The following is a 16,429-nucleotide window of genomic DNA, read 5'->3' as shown; positions in this document are numbered from 1 at the left end:
CACCATCATTTACTTAAAAACTGTTGCCAAAATTCATTGGGAAAGTTAATTGGATTCATGTCTCCAATTTCTACCTATTTTCAGTTGGTTATCAGTGCTAGAAAGGAAAATTGAGAGGTGATTCCTAAGAGTCTATAAATGACATGAATATTTACGGTTACCTTCCTGTCACTCACCAAAGTTTAGACTGACATAATTACATTTGTCTCCAGAGTAAAAAGGGCCCAACATTTAAAGCTCCATCTCCTGCAAATTCTCCTTTAAAGATGCATGGCTCATGTAATTATGATGGCTAAAGAGTCCCAAGATCTGCAGTTGGTAAACTGGAGACCTTGAAGAGCTGCTAATATAGCTTCAGTAAGAGTCTGAAGGCCTGAGAACCAGGAGAGTTGATGGTATAAGTTTCAGTAGGAGCGAACAGGCTCAAGATCCAAAAAAAGACAGTGTTTCAGTTCATGTCTGAAGGCAGGAAAAGACTAATGTGAGTTCAAGTACTTAGGTAGAAAGAGTTTCCTCTTACTCAGCCCTTCTGCTCTCCTCGGGTCTTCAATGGATTGCACAAGGTCCACCCACATTAGGGACAGCAATCTGCTTTACTTAGTCTATCCATTCAAATGTTAGTCTCATCAAGAAGCACCATCACATACACACCCAGAATAATGTTTGACCAAATGTCTGGGCCCCTTAAGTTGACACAGAAATTAACCAGCACAGGGGCCTACTCCCCACCCCCTAAAAAAAAAAGGAAAATCTGAAGACTGGGCTAAATAACAGTAGCAACCAATATTGTATCAATTCAAATAAAAAGTCATTAGTTGTGAGGATGATTAATACAAATAAACTTGTTATTTATAACATTTATTTGAATTCTATACTGTCAAAGAGAAATTGGACCAGATATTTTTGTTAAACATTCTAGAAAGACTTTATTAAAAATATTACAATTTGGGTCAGTATTATTGCAATAAAGGGAGAGATATTTCCACTGGAACAAAACGTGGGAAAATTTTTAAGCACCTGAGGTGAGCTAATGGAAACATCCTAAAGGACACTAGAGGAGAGGTTGGTCAATGTGACTAGGCCATAGATGTTTGCTAATTGACACATAAAGAAGTTAGGCTCCCACTCCCCCACAAAAGCTGGAAGATAAGAGCCTTATACTTCTTGAGATTATGTTTAAAAGGGATGGCTCTCAGGTCCTAGAGAAAGTGTTGGGTTATAGAAGATTTACATCTCAAAGGGCAGAAGAATAATTTACAATTGCAAGTTTTCTCAAGTAAGAAAAGGGAAGTCAGAAGCCTATAATCGGGAAGAAACTGGTCTAAAGTTTAGTCAAGCGGAGGGAAATGTTAAAGCCATCTTGGTCAATACCAAAACTATTCAAAACTTTTCACTTGTGGAGATGCAGTGCATTGCCGCTAAGTGCATCTCTTACACTTATTTGTAAAAACTAAAATTGTTTAAAATTTAATACACTCATATTTCATGTTAAATATTTTAAAATTTTTCTCTTTATTATGTGTCAACCAATATCAGGGTAAACACCATAATATGCTTTGAATATATACGAGATATTACTAATTAGCTGAAGCAAGCAATACCAGATCACTAATAACAGACAGCTTAGTAGCATCGAGGGGACTTTTACAGCCACAAGCAGATGAAAGTGTTTTTAATGCACATTGAATGAAGTTGACAGATAAAATGTTTACCTCTTCCCTCTTGTTCTTGTTTCTTCTTTACTACAGCACTTGCTTTCCTAAATATTTTCTCCAGTAAACCCTACAGACTCTTTGTTAATGTTTCCCTGTATATTTTCAAAATTAAAAACAGCAACTAAATTAAATGAAACTTAAGCAGAAGATAATGTATGATCTAGTATTTTTGAAACTCTAATACAGGCAGTATTTCTGAGAAGCAAATCTAGAAGCTAAATATTTTATAATTATATAACTCTAAAATTATTTAAAACAATATATTGTATTTGTTTCTTAAAATGTTAAATATATATGTGAAATATGTGGTATCACTCATCTCCTTTTCATTAAGTCCAGAAATGTCCTAGCTGATGTCTCCAGTTAGTAATACTTTAGTCCATATCCATTGATCAACTTTCATCATATTTCTATTCCCATTCATTCATTAAATAATCCATCCATTTATTCATCAAACATTTATTGAACACCAAGTACAATTTATTAGGCAACGTAATAATTCCTGAAAATAAACACAGAAATTGAAGACTGTCTATACTCAATGAGTACTCACTACAGTTTTCAAGTAATTGTAATACAATATATCAATCATTCTGTTATATTTTAATTAATTGAATTATTTGTATAAATTTAAGGGGTACAAGTGTAATTTGTTAAATAGATATATTGTATGGTGGTGAAGTCTGGGCTTTTAGTATAACCATCTGAGAGATATTTTTTAAATTCAATGTAATCACAGATAAGAGATTTTTCAATGTAATCTTCAAAAGCCTGGAGAAGATGGTAAAGTTTTCACAGAGACAGTGATAATTGATTTAACTATTTAAGGAGTTGGGAGCATCCCTGTTGTCTTCTAGCATCTATTGAAAAAGAAAAAAATACATCATACATGCACAGTGGTGAAGAATAAGGTTTGTTCAGACTATGAGAGATATTTATCTATCAGGATATATAACTGAGGAGCTGTGGAAGTTAAACTGCACTAATTAGATTGGTTATTGCAGTGAGTGTTCAGCCAATAGCATATATATAAAACAGTTGTGGTGGTGGTGAATGTGTATTATACCATTACTACTACTATTACCACTACTGCTGGATAATAATTATAGCAATGATAATAGCTATAAACATCACTTTAATAGATACCTCCTTGTTATATATTGTACTCCTTTATATTATTATTGATAGCAATAAAATTGTTGGTTTTATATATTAATAAAATATGATACTTCTAGATTTATAATGGAATTATATTCCAATAAACCCACAGTTAATTGAAAATATCACTAATTCAAACCATGGTCAACTGAGAACCTCAAGAATGCCCTAGAGCAGCTAAGTAAGTGACCCAAAATAGAAGCCTTAAATCCTTCAAGTCATGACCACCACATCCTACCACATCTTTCCTGAGAAAGATATCCAATGATAAGAAATATTTCCCTTGGACTGAGGGCAGAAGAAAAGAATTAAAAATTGGTACAATTTTTCTCTTTTCCCTTTTGATCCATAATGTCTAAATTAATAGGTCTATTTTCCTCTTTAGATTTTTATACATAAAGAATGGACAATTTAGTCAAGACATCTAAATACATTGGGGAAATGCATAATTGATTGTCTTAAAATAATTAAAATGGTCTTGAATCTTTTCTGCAATAGCATATACGAGCTAATTAATATTTCTGTCTCAGTTTCCTCATGTGAGAAAAGGTAATGAAATTGTATATACTTCATGGAGTCACTGTGAAGATTAAATGCTATAAACAAAAATTTTTTTTGGAAAAAGGCCAACTAGTTAATATTTTCTGCTATGTGAGCTGTATAGCCTCAGCCACGGTGACTCAATGCTGCTGTTGTAGCATGAAAGCAGCTACAGAAAACATGCAAAAAAATGAAGGTGGCTATGTTTTACTTACAGGAACAAATGACAGAGCAGATGTATACTGTAAGCCATAGTTTGCCGATCCCTGCTATTGTGCATGAAAAATGATTACTATAGGGTTTCAAACATGGTTTAACACCATGTCATATTCATGTCATTACTACTGTTGGATCTTAACTTTGTAAATGTCTTTGGTTTCAATAATAATAGTTAGGAATAATTTAAAGTTCATTCTTTCTTCAACAAATATTTAAAGAGCACCTCTCTTATTTCAGTCACTATGCTAGGCTATTTACATAATACTGTATGTCCTCTGGAGTGGTATGTTGAGTGTAGTTCATAAAAGTGGGCCTCCCAGATGAGAGAGGAGAGTTGAGAAGAATAGGAAATAAATCTGAAGGGACAAAGGGATGACAATGGCAGACATACATTATTGATTAAAATTAAGATTAATATTTGTTTTAACATTTTATTTGAATAATAGGATGCTCATTTTCTAAAGCAGAAACTGAGGCCAAAAGAAGTTAAGTGCTGTACAGAAAGTCACACAACTAGCAAGTGAAAAAACTATTATTTAAACCAAGAGCTATCAGAAAAGAGTGCATATTCTTTTCCTTCTGCCATTACTCTAAGATCTCAGAAATGAACTCAAGAATCTCAGTACGTCATATAATTCTGACTATGAGGATTAAACTAGAGAAATCACTAGAATTATCTGAGAACCACTGAGGAAGCAGAAAAAGATAGAACCAGTTAACTAAATGTCTCAGAATGTCTGAGTCTGTACGTCCACTTCCTAAAATGCTCCCAAATTACTTGAAATGCCAGAATTTTATTTTTTAGTTAATTTTCTAAAATTTTCAACAACCTGGGAAACTAAGTATAAAAATAGTTTTTAAATGTACAAATAGTATGATAAAGTTTAAAATACTTTTTTAAAACATGGATGAGAAAAACAATTGAAGGAGGGAGGGAATGAAGCAGCAAGATTACAAAACAAACAGAGAACATCCAAGCAGACAGTTTCTCTGAGGGGATCTTCCAAATCTGGCTTAGAACCTGAGACTCAATTGACCTCAAGAGCGTCAAAAACCAGGAGATAAAGCTTGGAGCTACCGTAACTACAAGCATATAAATAAAGTCTATAACTTCAAAATTAGTAAAGGTAAAAAAAAAAAAAAAAAATTAAGGTAAATAAAATCAAAACACGATTATAATAGAAGAAATTAAGAAAGTAACAAAAAAGAAAAAAAATGTATTATAGACCACACAGAACAAATAAACACAAATTTAGACAATGGTACATACTCTTTTCATGTACTCATGTAACATTTATTGAACTGGCCACAATCAGGACATTAAAATACAATGAAAGACTTTAAAAGTTAATAATAACAATATGACTAAAAAATACTCAATGCATTTATAAAGATATATTTTTTAAACCTCACAATTCTAAGTAATCTATGGGTTAAATAAGAGATTATAGTTTAAATTAGAAAATACAGAGAAAAAATCTAATGAAATTATACCTAATAAAACCTGAGATACAGCAATAGTGAAGTTTAGAAGTAAAAGTATGTACATTGTAATTGGACTTAAAAATACATACATTCAATCTATCAATACATCTGGGTCTCTTTTTCCCAAAAAAAAAAAATTCTAAACTTTTATTAGAGAAGTATAAGGCTGACTGCCTAATTACCAGTGTTTTGGGCGCAAAAAGGAAAAGGCAGGTAGGAATTTGTTCACTCTGTATTTGACTTTCAATTAACTCCATGTTTTGAGTTGGGTATCCACACCCCTACCCCACAACCAGCCAATCACATACACACATGCATCTGTTTTTACTGTCCACATTCTGGTCTTTTATCTAGGTTCATTTATAATACACACATAAATAAATTCATCCATATATGTCTCTTGACGTGTATGTCAATGTGTATTGCTAGGCCTATAAAAGAATTTCTGGATCGTAGAACATTGTCATATTCACACTTTAGTAGGTAATGCCAACTTATTTTCCCAAGTAGTTAGACAAATTTATACTTCAACTGGCACTATGTGAAAACGTTACTAGCAATTTGCATCTTCACCACTACTTAGTAGCAACAGACAATACAGGCACATACACACACATTTAATTTTTGCCAATTGGAAGGATGTGAGATTGAATTTCATTGTAGTTTCCATTAGCATTTCTCCAAATTCTAATAGCGTTGTGAATATTTTCATATGTTTACTGACCTTTTGTTTTTGCTTTTCTATTAAATATTTATTGTAGTCTTCTTTTTGGTTTATTATTTATTGATTCATAAGGGTTCTTTATACATTTGAGATGCTAGTCTTTTATCTGCTACATGTTTTGCAATATTTTTTTCCTATCTGTGGCTTACCTTTCTTCTTATGAAATGAGTATCTTTTGATAAACAGATGTTCATAAATTTAATTTCATTGATTTTGCCAATTTGCATCCCTTAATGATTTATGACTTTTAATCATACATAAAAAACCACGTTGTGCTTTAAGATCATTGAAGCTAGTCTATATTTTCTTTAAATGTTTCATAATTTTATGGTGTTAATGTCTAGATGCAAGACCTTAATCTATCCAGAAATTATGATTTTGTACAAGTCAACCATATATTTCAGGTTTCTATTTGTGAGAAACTGAGTTCTCTATTCTTTTCCTTCTGTGTATTTGTTTCTCTCTGTGCCAATATCACACTATTGTTTATATATTTATATTGTCTCAATATCTTATAAAGCAAATCCTCTGTTGCATTTTTCTTCAGTCTGATTTGGCTATTCTTAAATTATTTAAAAAAAAAAAAAGGTTTCTGTTGTTCACATGAAGAAATGTGCAGAAATCCTAAGTGTAGAACTGTATGCAAAATAAATATGCTAGTATAACCGGCACCCAAATCAAGAAACAGAACACTCCTAGCATCCCAGAATTCCCAGTCATCATGCCAATATGCAACTGCTTTCCTGGCTTTTTTTGCTTCCGTTTACTTTTGCCTGTTTTTAAACTTTACATACTTTTACTTCTAAGCTCTACTATTGCTGTATCTCAGGTTTTATGAGGTAGAATTTCATTACATTTTGTTCGCCGTATTTTCAGAGTTCTCTTTTAAAATAGAAATGTAAGCAAGCCACTGCTTTTTCAAACTCCCTTGATGGGCTCTCACTTTACCTAGAGTAAAACCCAAAGGATTTTACAGAAGTCTACATGGGCCCTTAATATGCCTGGGCCCTGTCAGCCTCTCCTATGTCACCTTCTGCCATCACTGCTTTTGCTCTTTGCTTCCTTGGTGTTTCTCAAACACACCATTCAGACTTCACCCTGGAGATGAGGATCTTGCTATTCCTACTGCCCAAGAACACTCTTCCATTATGTCCCCACGCAGCTTGTGGCTTCGTTTTATTGTGCTCTTTGCTCTCACTTTACCTCCTCTGGGAAGTCTTCCCTACCTGCATGTAGTTCATAGTTGGCATCCATTTTCACCTGCTGTCTCTCTTATTCATTCCGCATTATCTAAAAAATTAAAACAGAAGTTGAATAGCCATGGTGAGACAAACTTTGTTTAGGCATTGAGTATATAACATTTGCAATCAGACCTAAATGTGAAGGACATGTCAGATGTCAGTTCTGGGATTCAATAGTGACAACAGGAAAACTCCTCCTATAGGTTTATATCTAATGGGAAAAGCAACGTAAAAGAGACACACACAAGAGAAAAAAGGGCATGAGAATATGTACAAAGCAAAGTCACCAGAATGTCTCTGCTGTGGCTTGAATCACATTATGCCTGTAACACTTGACCAGTCAGTGATTTAGCGAAGTTCATCCTTACTCCCACAACCCATAAAATGTGTTTGATTTGGTGGCTATCATTGTTGTTTTAATTCTAAACCTGACAAGTAAGATCCCATTTCACTTTTCACAATTGCCAAATTGCTCTCCTAAGATATCTTTTGCAACTACTAAATTCCATTCTTCCATTAGTAAAACTGATTCTTAAGCATAACTACTCAACAGGGAAGAGAATAGGAAATAAGAAGAAACTTAGCATCATTTTCATTTCCAAGGGCAGGTGATCAAAAGTCAATACGACTGAGTTTTTTTCCCTGCAAACCCTTAACAAAAAATTAAAAAGGCAAAACAACTTAAGGTTAAATTAAATGCTTCTCCTTTTTGCCTTTTAGAAGTATATCTTGTATCTACCAGAAATAAAACCTCGTAACTAAATAATATAATTTAACAAATATGTTTATTTATTTTGTAGAGCAAAAACATATATGAACTATCTAAAAATAAATTCTAAAATAAAGCAAAAAGTAAAAATTGAAAAATCAAAGAAGTGTTATCATAGACATACAGTAAAATCAACATAAATTTCATCTGCTATTGAAAAGAAATATAAAAGGATTCATGATTTTTCTCATAATCTCTTTTAAAAATATTTATATTTTTGTCTAATCTTTCCTAAGCATGTACAATCCAATTACTCCATCACATGTAGATATAATTATTAAGCAGCTTTAAAATTAATGCTTACATTTTGAGGTTTCTATTTTCCTCAAAATCTGCGTTCATTTTTGGTATTTCTTAACAAATGAATTTGAGGGTGTGTAAGTCTAACAACACTGAGAGAGGTGTGATATGGTTTGGATTTGTGTCCCTATGCAAATCTCATGTGGAATTGGAGGAGGGGCCTGGTGGGAGGTGATTAGATGATGGGGGCATATTTCCTCTTTCCTGTTCTCGTGATTGTGAGTTCTCACGAGATTTGATGGTTTAAAAGTGTGTGGCATGTGCTCCTTCACTCTCTGTCTCCTGCTGCCATGTGAACAAGGTGACTACTTCCCTTTCGCCTTTTGCCATGATTGTAAGTTTCCTGAGGCCTTCCAGTCATGTTTGCTGTTAAGCCTGCAGAACAGTGAGTCATCAATTAAATCTCTTTTCTTCATAAATTACCCAGTCTCAGATAGTTCTTTATAGCAGTGTGAAAATGGACTAATACAAGATGGTTCTCTTATAATGCACAGAAACCAACAGAGAGTCAAGGAAAATGAAGAAACAAGGGGATATGTTCCAAATAAAAGAAGAAAATAAATATCCACAAGCCAGCTGTAATGAAATCTAGATAACAAGCAAAAGTGGGGTTTTTTGGTTTTGTTTGTTTGAGTTTTATGTAACTTATTTAAATTTGGTTAATCAGGTTAGCTCTTGCTTTTTTTAGTAAAATATTTTATCATATACAAAAATTGTGACTTATACAATTATTTGACAGAGACAAATTTAGCCTGAGAAGCATATATATATATTCATGTCTCCAAAGCAGTCTTCCACATTAACATGCAAACCAGACAATGCCACATTTCTACTCACTATTCCTCCTTCTAGATTTGTGCAAAGAGCTTGTTCTCCTAAGAACCATGGTATACGGAGATGTCATTAGGAACTAGAGCCACTTAGCATTTCTATGTGAATGAAACACCAAACCCTCCAAGGTGTTATTCTCAGTCTTCTAAGGAAGGGTGAATGTTAAAGAAGATAAACGATGGTATATAAACAGTAAAATTGTGTCCATTGTCTTCTACCTTTAGGATATGTGAAAAAGTTCCAGCAATTTTTCAGCTTCCTAGACTCAACTTCTCATATGTGTCCACTCAGAGATAAATATATGGGTGTCCTGATGATGAAGTATGGAGTGGAACAAAAACCAAAGATGTTAATTGCCTAACTAGATTTTGATTATTCTTTCTGTTCAAGAGCAAGCACTTCATTTCATTACACTTCAGGCTAAGTGCAATGCTTTAAAAGCTTTTGCTTTTCACTAAGTGACAGATATTAGAAAAGAGAGTGTGCATTTAGTTGTATCATTATATTCTCTCTGTTGTATATCTAAGTTGTAATCATGGAAAATTTGAAACTAATAACACACTCAAAGTCTTAAAATAGCTTGTAATGACAGATAATACTTTCCATTCCTGAATGAGTATAAATGAGGAATACATGCATACATGATGTGCTTTATAATCTCATGCTGTTTCCCTAATCTATTGTAACTCCAATAGCCTTAAGTAAAAGTAAGTCATGATGCTTTTTATGTTGGCATAAAAAGCTTCTCATCCAAACGAAGCATCCCTCCCTCAGATTTAACTATCAGACTAGGGTGCTGTAACTTCTAAATGATGAAAACTGTTAGTGTTTACAACAGTTAAGAACCAAAATCAATAGACACATATTAAGTTGCAACAAATGGCTAGGGTAAATTACAATTGTTGCCATATGCTGTGGAACTTGGCTCGTGCTTAGAGTAAGTACTTAATTGGATCAATAAGAAAAGCTAAAGCATTACAGGTAAATTTGATAGATAATTACTTTTTACCTTGCTTTAATACTCTATAGCAAAAAAAGCAAACTAATTATTTAAAATAGTAAGCAAACCAAAAGTTGGGAGGAAATATCTCTTGTATAGATGGTTGATAAATGTTTTTAAATGTCCACACCAGAATCAGGTATTACCATGCTCTACTCATGACCAAGTGATTGAGTTCTGATCTATATATAAAAGCTTAATTGAAAGGTAGGGAGAAAGGCATTGGTGTACAATTCTAGAATCTCCTAGCAAAGCAATTTGCACACAAATCATTTGCAGTAAAAGAGATAGTGTTTTGTAGTAAATGAATTCATTTCTTCAACAAAATTAGATCTTAGACTGCACAAAGCCATTTTAACACAATAATATTGAACTTTTCAGTCTTCTATACTGACTAACATTACTCTTTTAATACTTCATGGTTATATAAATCAAAGAATTAAAGAGAAAGGAGAAAAAAAATCTCCAATAGTCCACCTGCTTTCCTAGAGCCAGGAGTATTCTCTGGCATTCATCATTCACTACAGTGAGATTCATTAACATAGAAACATGTAATTACTTACAAATGATCGTTAACCTATTTTAACCACATATGTGCTGGCATGATGCTAAACACTACAAAAATATTATCTCATTTATCACATTAGTCTTTTGAGACAAATAAAATTATCATTCCCACTTTCTAAGTGAGAAAAGTGAGGATTACAGCAATAAAGGGACTTGCCTAAGGTAAAACAGTGTATCAATTGTACTACAGCACTCAAGCTCATCTTATTCAAAAGCATGCCCTTAACTGCTAAGCAAGGGTGATCATATCACACTGGATCTCTAGTGTTCCACTTTGGAAACTTGAAATCAGGTATTTTCAAAATTTGTTTTAATCAATGTATATCACATAGTTCTCATAGTCATTCACATGTATTTTTGGCTTATATTTGTCTCATTTATTAGAATAAAAACTGATTCTGGTCAGGAAGCATATTACTTGTATTTTTACTGACCTACTTTCTTCTACTACCCCTTGTGTTTAGTACAGAAAACATAAACTATATCCAGTGAAGGTTTTTATCTAAATTTCCAAACTTTTCAATGATGTATTGATAAGCAATAGTATCAGATGCAGCAATGACTGACGTTAGCCTAAATTAATAAAAAATATCTTGTTTTCCAGAACAGATCATGTATACATGTTTTAAATCCGGACTTCTCAATAGTCTTAAAAACATTCCCTACTTTGGGATGAATATTAATTAATTAATTTTTCTTCCCTGATAATGTGACACTCAAGAAACCAGTTAAGTAGTTACATTATAATAAATAATGAATTGATCTTCTAAAGTTAAAAACAAAGTGTTCTCAAAATTAGGATTGCTCATTATATACACAGGATTGAGTCTTTTCTCTCCCTTTACAGTCAGAGAATTTAAGAATAAAGAGATATTGAAATCTTTGAAATTGTCTAGTCAACTCTAGCTCATAAATGTGAAGAAATTACGGCACAGAAAGGGGAATAGCTTTCACAATGCCGTATGTTATTAAATTAAGACAGTACTACATATTGTTAAATTAGGTTAAAATTGGAACCAGGACTTCAAACTAGGGTCAACTTTTCAAAGAAATCATACCCTCTACTTGAGAAGTATTATAGCAGAAAAGGCATGATTATTTCACAAATGCTCATATGGATGCTTAACCTGCAAAAAATCTTAGCATTTTTTACTATTCTAGGAGTAGAAATGTTTCCTTTTTGGCCTTAATTAACAGCAAAGGGCTCTGGAATGAGGATATTTGGTATACAATTCCACATTCTTAGGTACACAATTGGAAATGGATCGATAGAAGAATGAGGATATGGAGCAATAGAAAATCTCATTCATTGCTGTTAAGCATTAAAAAAGGTATAGCAAACTGGGATGATAATTTGGCAATTTCTTCCAAAACTGATCCAGCTGTTGCACTCTTTGGTATTTACCCAAAGGACTTGAAATTTTATGTCCTTACAAAAACCTGCACATAAATATCAGCTTTATTTATAATTACCAAAGCATGGAAGCACCAAGATATCTTTCAGTAGCTGAATGGATAAATAAACTGCGGCACATCCAGACAATGGGGTACTATTCAATGCTAAAAAGAAATAAGCTATCAAATCATGGAAAGTCATGGGAGAAACTTAAATGCACATTACTAAATGATAGATTATAGAAGTCAATTTAAAAAGGTTACATACTACATGATTTAAACTATATGACAGTCTAGAAAAGACAAAATTATGGAGATAGTAAAAGGATTTGTGGTTTCCAGAGGATAAGGGGAGAGAGGGAAGAATTAGCAGAGCACGGAGGATTTTTAAGGTGATGAATCTATTTTGTATGACTTTACCGGTAAATACATGTCATAATGCAGTTGCTAAAACTTATAGAATATACAACCCCAAAAGTGAACCTTAAGTAAACTGTGTACTTTGGATAATAATGATGTTTCAATGTAGGTTGTTGATTCTAACAAATGTTCCACTCTGAAGTGGGATGTTGATAGCAGAAATCCAAGCATGTGTAGAAACATAGGATTCATTGGAAATTTCTAACTTCCTCTCAATGTGGCTGTAAACATAAAACTACTCTAAACATCGTCTATTTTTCAAAAAAGTTGTACTTTTTGGTCTTTTTTTCTTGATTCTTCTTTTTTCTTACGGTAGTAATTTCTTTTTTCCCCCTAACTTTTATTTTTCTTTCCTACTCATGCTTCTTGCCCAAAACTCCTCATGCTAATAATCTTATCACCTCCCTGCTCTGGCTCCAAGACAGGTAACTACTTTGCTGTTAAACACTTTCTCCTAAAGACCTTACTTATATGGTTACTTGGCAAACCAGCGAAAGTTATAGGTTCGTAACACTTCAAAATATAAAAGTATCTCAGTCATAAAATTGCATTTCAAGCTTAAAAACTTAGCTTGTATACAAAATAGTAAAGATGAAAGCACTTTTGTTTTCTTCTTACCAGAGATGTCTTTAGCAAGGATAACCATGCACGTTCTCCCCCCATTTTCTCATCAACTCATTTTAGAGCCATTAACCTTCCCTAAAACACTGAAGAGGCTCCTGCCTGTTTCTCCAGTGCCTCCTGTATGAGGGGACAGGTGGGTTTTTCTGACTGGTGGGATGGAGAAAGGCTGCCATCTATTGGTCAGTGTTTTCCGACTGAACAAGACCTAAGGTACTGAGTTGTTCACACATGTTCTTCGCTGAGCTCTCTGCTCCGTCCCAGTGGCTGGTAAGGGAGGTCCTAGTCCTTCATACCTCTCATCAAGCTCTCGCCAAATGTGGATCCCAAAGTTCATGAGCAAAAAAAATAAGGAGCTCTGTTCCAAGTTGTGTTCTAGAAATTAGGGTTAGTAGTTTTGAAGCATATATATATATATAAAATTATATATGGAGAATTTTATGTATATATAATTTTTTTTTCTTTCTTTCTTTCTTTTTTTTTTTTTTGAGACAGAGTTTCACTCTTGTTGCCCAGGCTGGAGTGCAATGGCACGATCTCGGCTCACCGCAACCTCTGCCTCCCGGGTTCAAGCGATTCTCCTGCCCCAGCCTCCCGAGTAGCTGGGATTACAGGCATGTGCCATCATGCCCAGCTAATTTTGCATTTTTAGTAGAGATGAGGTTTCTCCATGTTGGTCAGGCTGGAATCGGACTGCCGACCTCAGGTGATCCGCCCGCCTCGGCCTCCCAAAGTTCTGGGATTACAAGCCAGAGCCACCGCACCCGGCCGTGGAACCTACATTTTTATTCCTGTTCCCTATGTCTACTTCTCAGTTGGTTCACAGCACAGAAAAAATAATATGCATCATTAGCATGCACTCAAGCCCCAAAAACATCAAGGGCATTTTCTATTGCTTTTTTAAAAGTCAATACAAAATTTTACAGGGTATCTACGTGTGCCACCCATACCGAATTTAACACATCTTACCTAAGTGGAAAGAGCAAGGAAAAGTCTCATTTTCAAATTTATAAAACTCTCATTGCTTTCTTCAAGCTTCCTACACTGTTGCTAGGACTGGCTTCATCTCCAAAGCCATTATTGCATTCCGAAATGTTAACATAACATATTTAATTGGAAGGAAGAGCAAGCTGACTTAATGCAAGCTTGGCTGGAAGTGACAATCTTAGGTGAGGAGGATCTAGAGAAGAAGCACAGAATAAGAAGAGGACCCTAAAGAAGCTGCTTGCTGCATATGCAGTAACTTTTTCCCTCAACTGCTTACTAAAACTAAGTAATATTAAAGTATAAAAATGCCATAGAGGTAACTTATCCCTTCTGTCATCTTCAAATACATGACCAAAAAAAAAAAAAAAAAAAAAGCTCAATGTCAAGGGTACAAGAGTTGAATCTGAATAAAATTAGAAAGTTATATATATATATATAGTATATATATATATAGTATATATATATATAGAGAGAGAGAGAGAGAGAGAATTTTTCATAGTCCCTTATGTAAACATGAGGCTTATGAATGAAAATATCACAAGCGCTCTTTAGAACAAGGTGTGCTCACAACAAGTGGTCATCTAACTTGAGGGATAAAGTGTTGTTAATGTCTGGCCTTCCTGGATACTTAATTGAACCAAAGTAATTTGTGGAGGGAGGCTTATCATTATAGTAAATGAGATGGAGGGGAGCAAGTAAAGCAGAGTTCAAGACAGCAGGAAATAAAAGACATAGAGAACTATCGGACCAGAAAGGGGAATCGAAACAGACCTGATGTAGCACTAATCATTAGTGAGTGAAGTAATGAACTAGGAAGAGATGGGTTTTAGTTATGGCCCACCAAATGGAAATGAGAAATTTCCAGATGTTCCATATGGTCTGTAATTTAAATGCTTTGTGCCTTCAGGTCAGAATTTTCAAGCAGATAACAGATGTAGAAAAGACTCAGGATTGCATGCAAACACCATGATGTTTAGCTTTCAAAATCTCAGGGCTTGCATGTAAACTCCTCAAGTAAGAAGTTGGACTTAAAATAAAGCCTGTCAGACCTTAGGCAGAATTCCAGCTGAGGAAAAGAGTTGTAGGTTAATAATAGCTTTCCTTTTACATCCCAATTCAAATGGTACAAAACAGTGTTAGGAATTTTAACAGGATGGCACCAATTCAAGAGCTATAGGGTTCAAAAGAACATTTCTTGCCAAATGGCCTTTTTTCTAAAGAAAATAATTTGAATTAAACACCTTGATATTGGGAGATTAATTCTGCATACAACTGAACGTGACGCCCAAAACATCAAAATGTCAATTTTATCTTAAAGGAAACAGAAATTTGCTCTACAGTTACAAGTAAATTTTCATCATTTTTTTTAAACTCAGAACTAGTGGAATTATTACATTTTCAGAAGCAAAATTTAAGTCACTGAATAATCTTTGTGAGGTCCTATGTTGTATATCAACAGGATTTAGACATAAGCCTCTCTCCCACCTAGCATAAAATCAAGTAAAGGAGAAAACAAATGCACCTAAATAATCAAAATTCTAGAGTGGCTTGAAATCTACATACTACTAAGTAAATATGGAGATGCTGAGAGTAGAACAATATTTATATCTGATCAGAGGAATAAAAGAAGTGTCATAAAAAAATATTCCAACTGAGCCATATAAGTGTATATGATAAAATGTCATGTAGTATTTCAAAGCACACGTTTGAGTTCAAGCTCTGCTCTACACTTACCTTGTGACATGAACCAAGTTACTATATCTCTCTAAGCCTCAAGCTCTGAATCTGTATAACGGGAATATAGATTTCCTGAATCGGAGGGTTCTTGCTAGGATAAAAAGAGATAATACATTTAAAAATGCTACCCTAATATGTAGGACTCAGCACAGAGGAACCTCTACTTTCCCTCCCCACATGTTACTGCTTTGAACAACATATAAACATTTGGTGTTACTACTCTCTTCTCAGAGGAGGATTAGAAGAAAGGTTTTTTCCTCTGTTCTTCACTCTCAATTACTGTTCCCTATAGATTAGGATTTATAGGTAAACATAACATGAGGATAGCTGGTCCGGTGTGCCCCAGGTTTCTCACTTTCTCTCTCTGTCCCTCCTTGCTTTCAGTTAGTGGCCAGCAGACGAATCATGTTCTCTTTTCCACCTCTGTTTTTGGGAATCCAGACCCATTACTCACCCTATTACTTCAAGGTATTTGAGGCAGGGGTGAGATCCTTCACATTTGCCTCCTGGCTGTTAGCTGTACAGTTCTGGACTCCTTAGATTTTAGATAGGAAAAGTATTATGAAAGCTCCCTTTAGTTTGGAGCTGGAATGTTAGTCTCCAAACCATTTTGCTGTGTATTTTTCCATAAAGCTCTTTTTTTAGTTTTTTTTTTTTAATTGATTTAGAAGTAAATGAAGAGGAAGGTATCATTAATTATTAACCTTCAATTATCTGAAT

At 34.0% G+C, this 16,429-nt stretch overlaps 1 long non-coding RNA gene across 1 annotated transcript in view; it reads right to left on the bottom strand.

Moving 5' to 3' along the window:
• Positions 1 to 16,429, bottom strand: part of LOC105481915 (uncharacterized) — a 428,534-nt gene that overhangs the window by 178,581 nt on the left and 233,524 nt on the right. The window contains exons 6-7 of the long non-coding RNA XR_011625914.1: positions 15,707 to 15,800; positions 7,068 to 7,131 (exon numbers count right to left, since the gene is read on the bottom strand). This is a non-coding gene — a long non-coding RNA (uncharacterized lncRNA). The remainder of the gene's footprint in view (positions 1 to 7,067; positions 7,132 to 15,706; positions 15,801 to 16,429) is intronic.

Source organism: Macaca nemestrina, chromosome 7, assembly GCF_043159975.1.
Source record: "Macaca nemestrina isolate mMacNem1 chromosome 7, mMacNem.hap1, whole genome shotgun sequence".
NCBI classification, from domain to species: Eukaryota; Metazoa; Chordata; class Mammalia; order Primates; family Cercopithecidae; genus Macaca; species Macaca nemestrina.
Note: the sequence above shows the minus strand (reverse complement) of the source record. Positions and strands in the feature narration are given on the sequence as shown.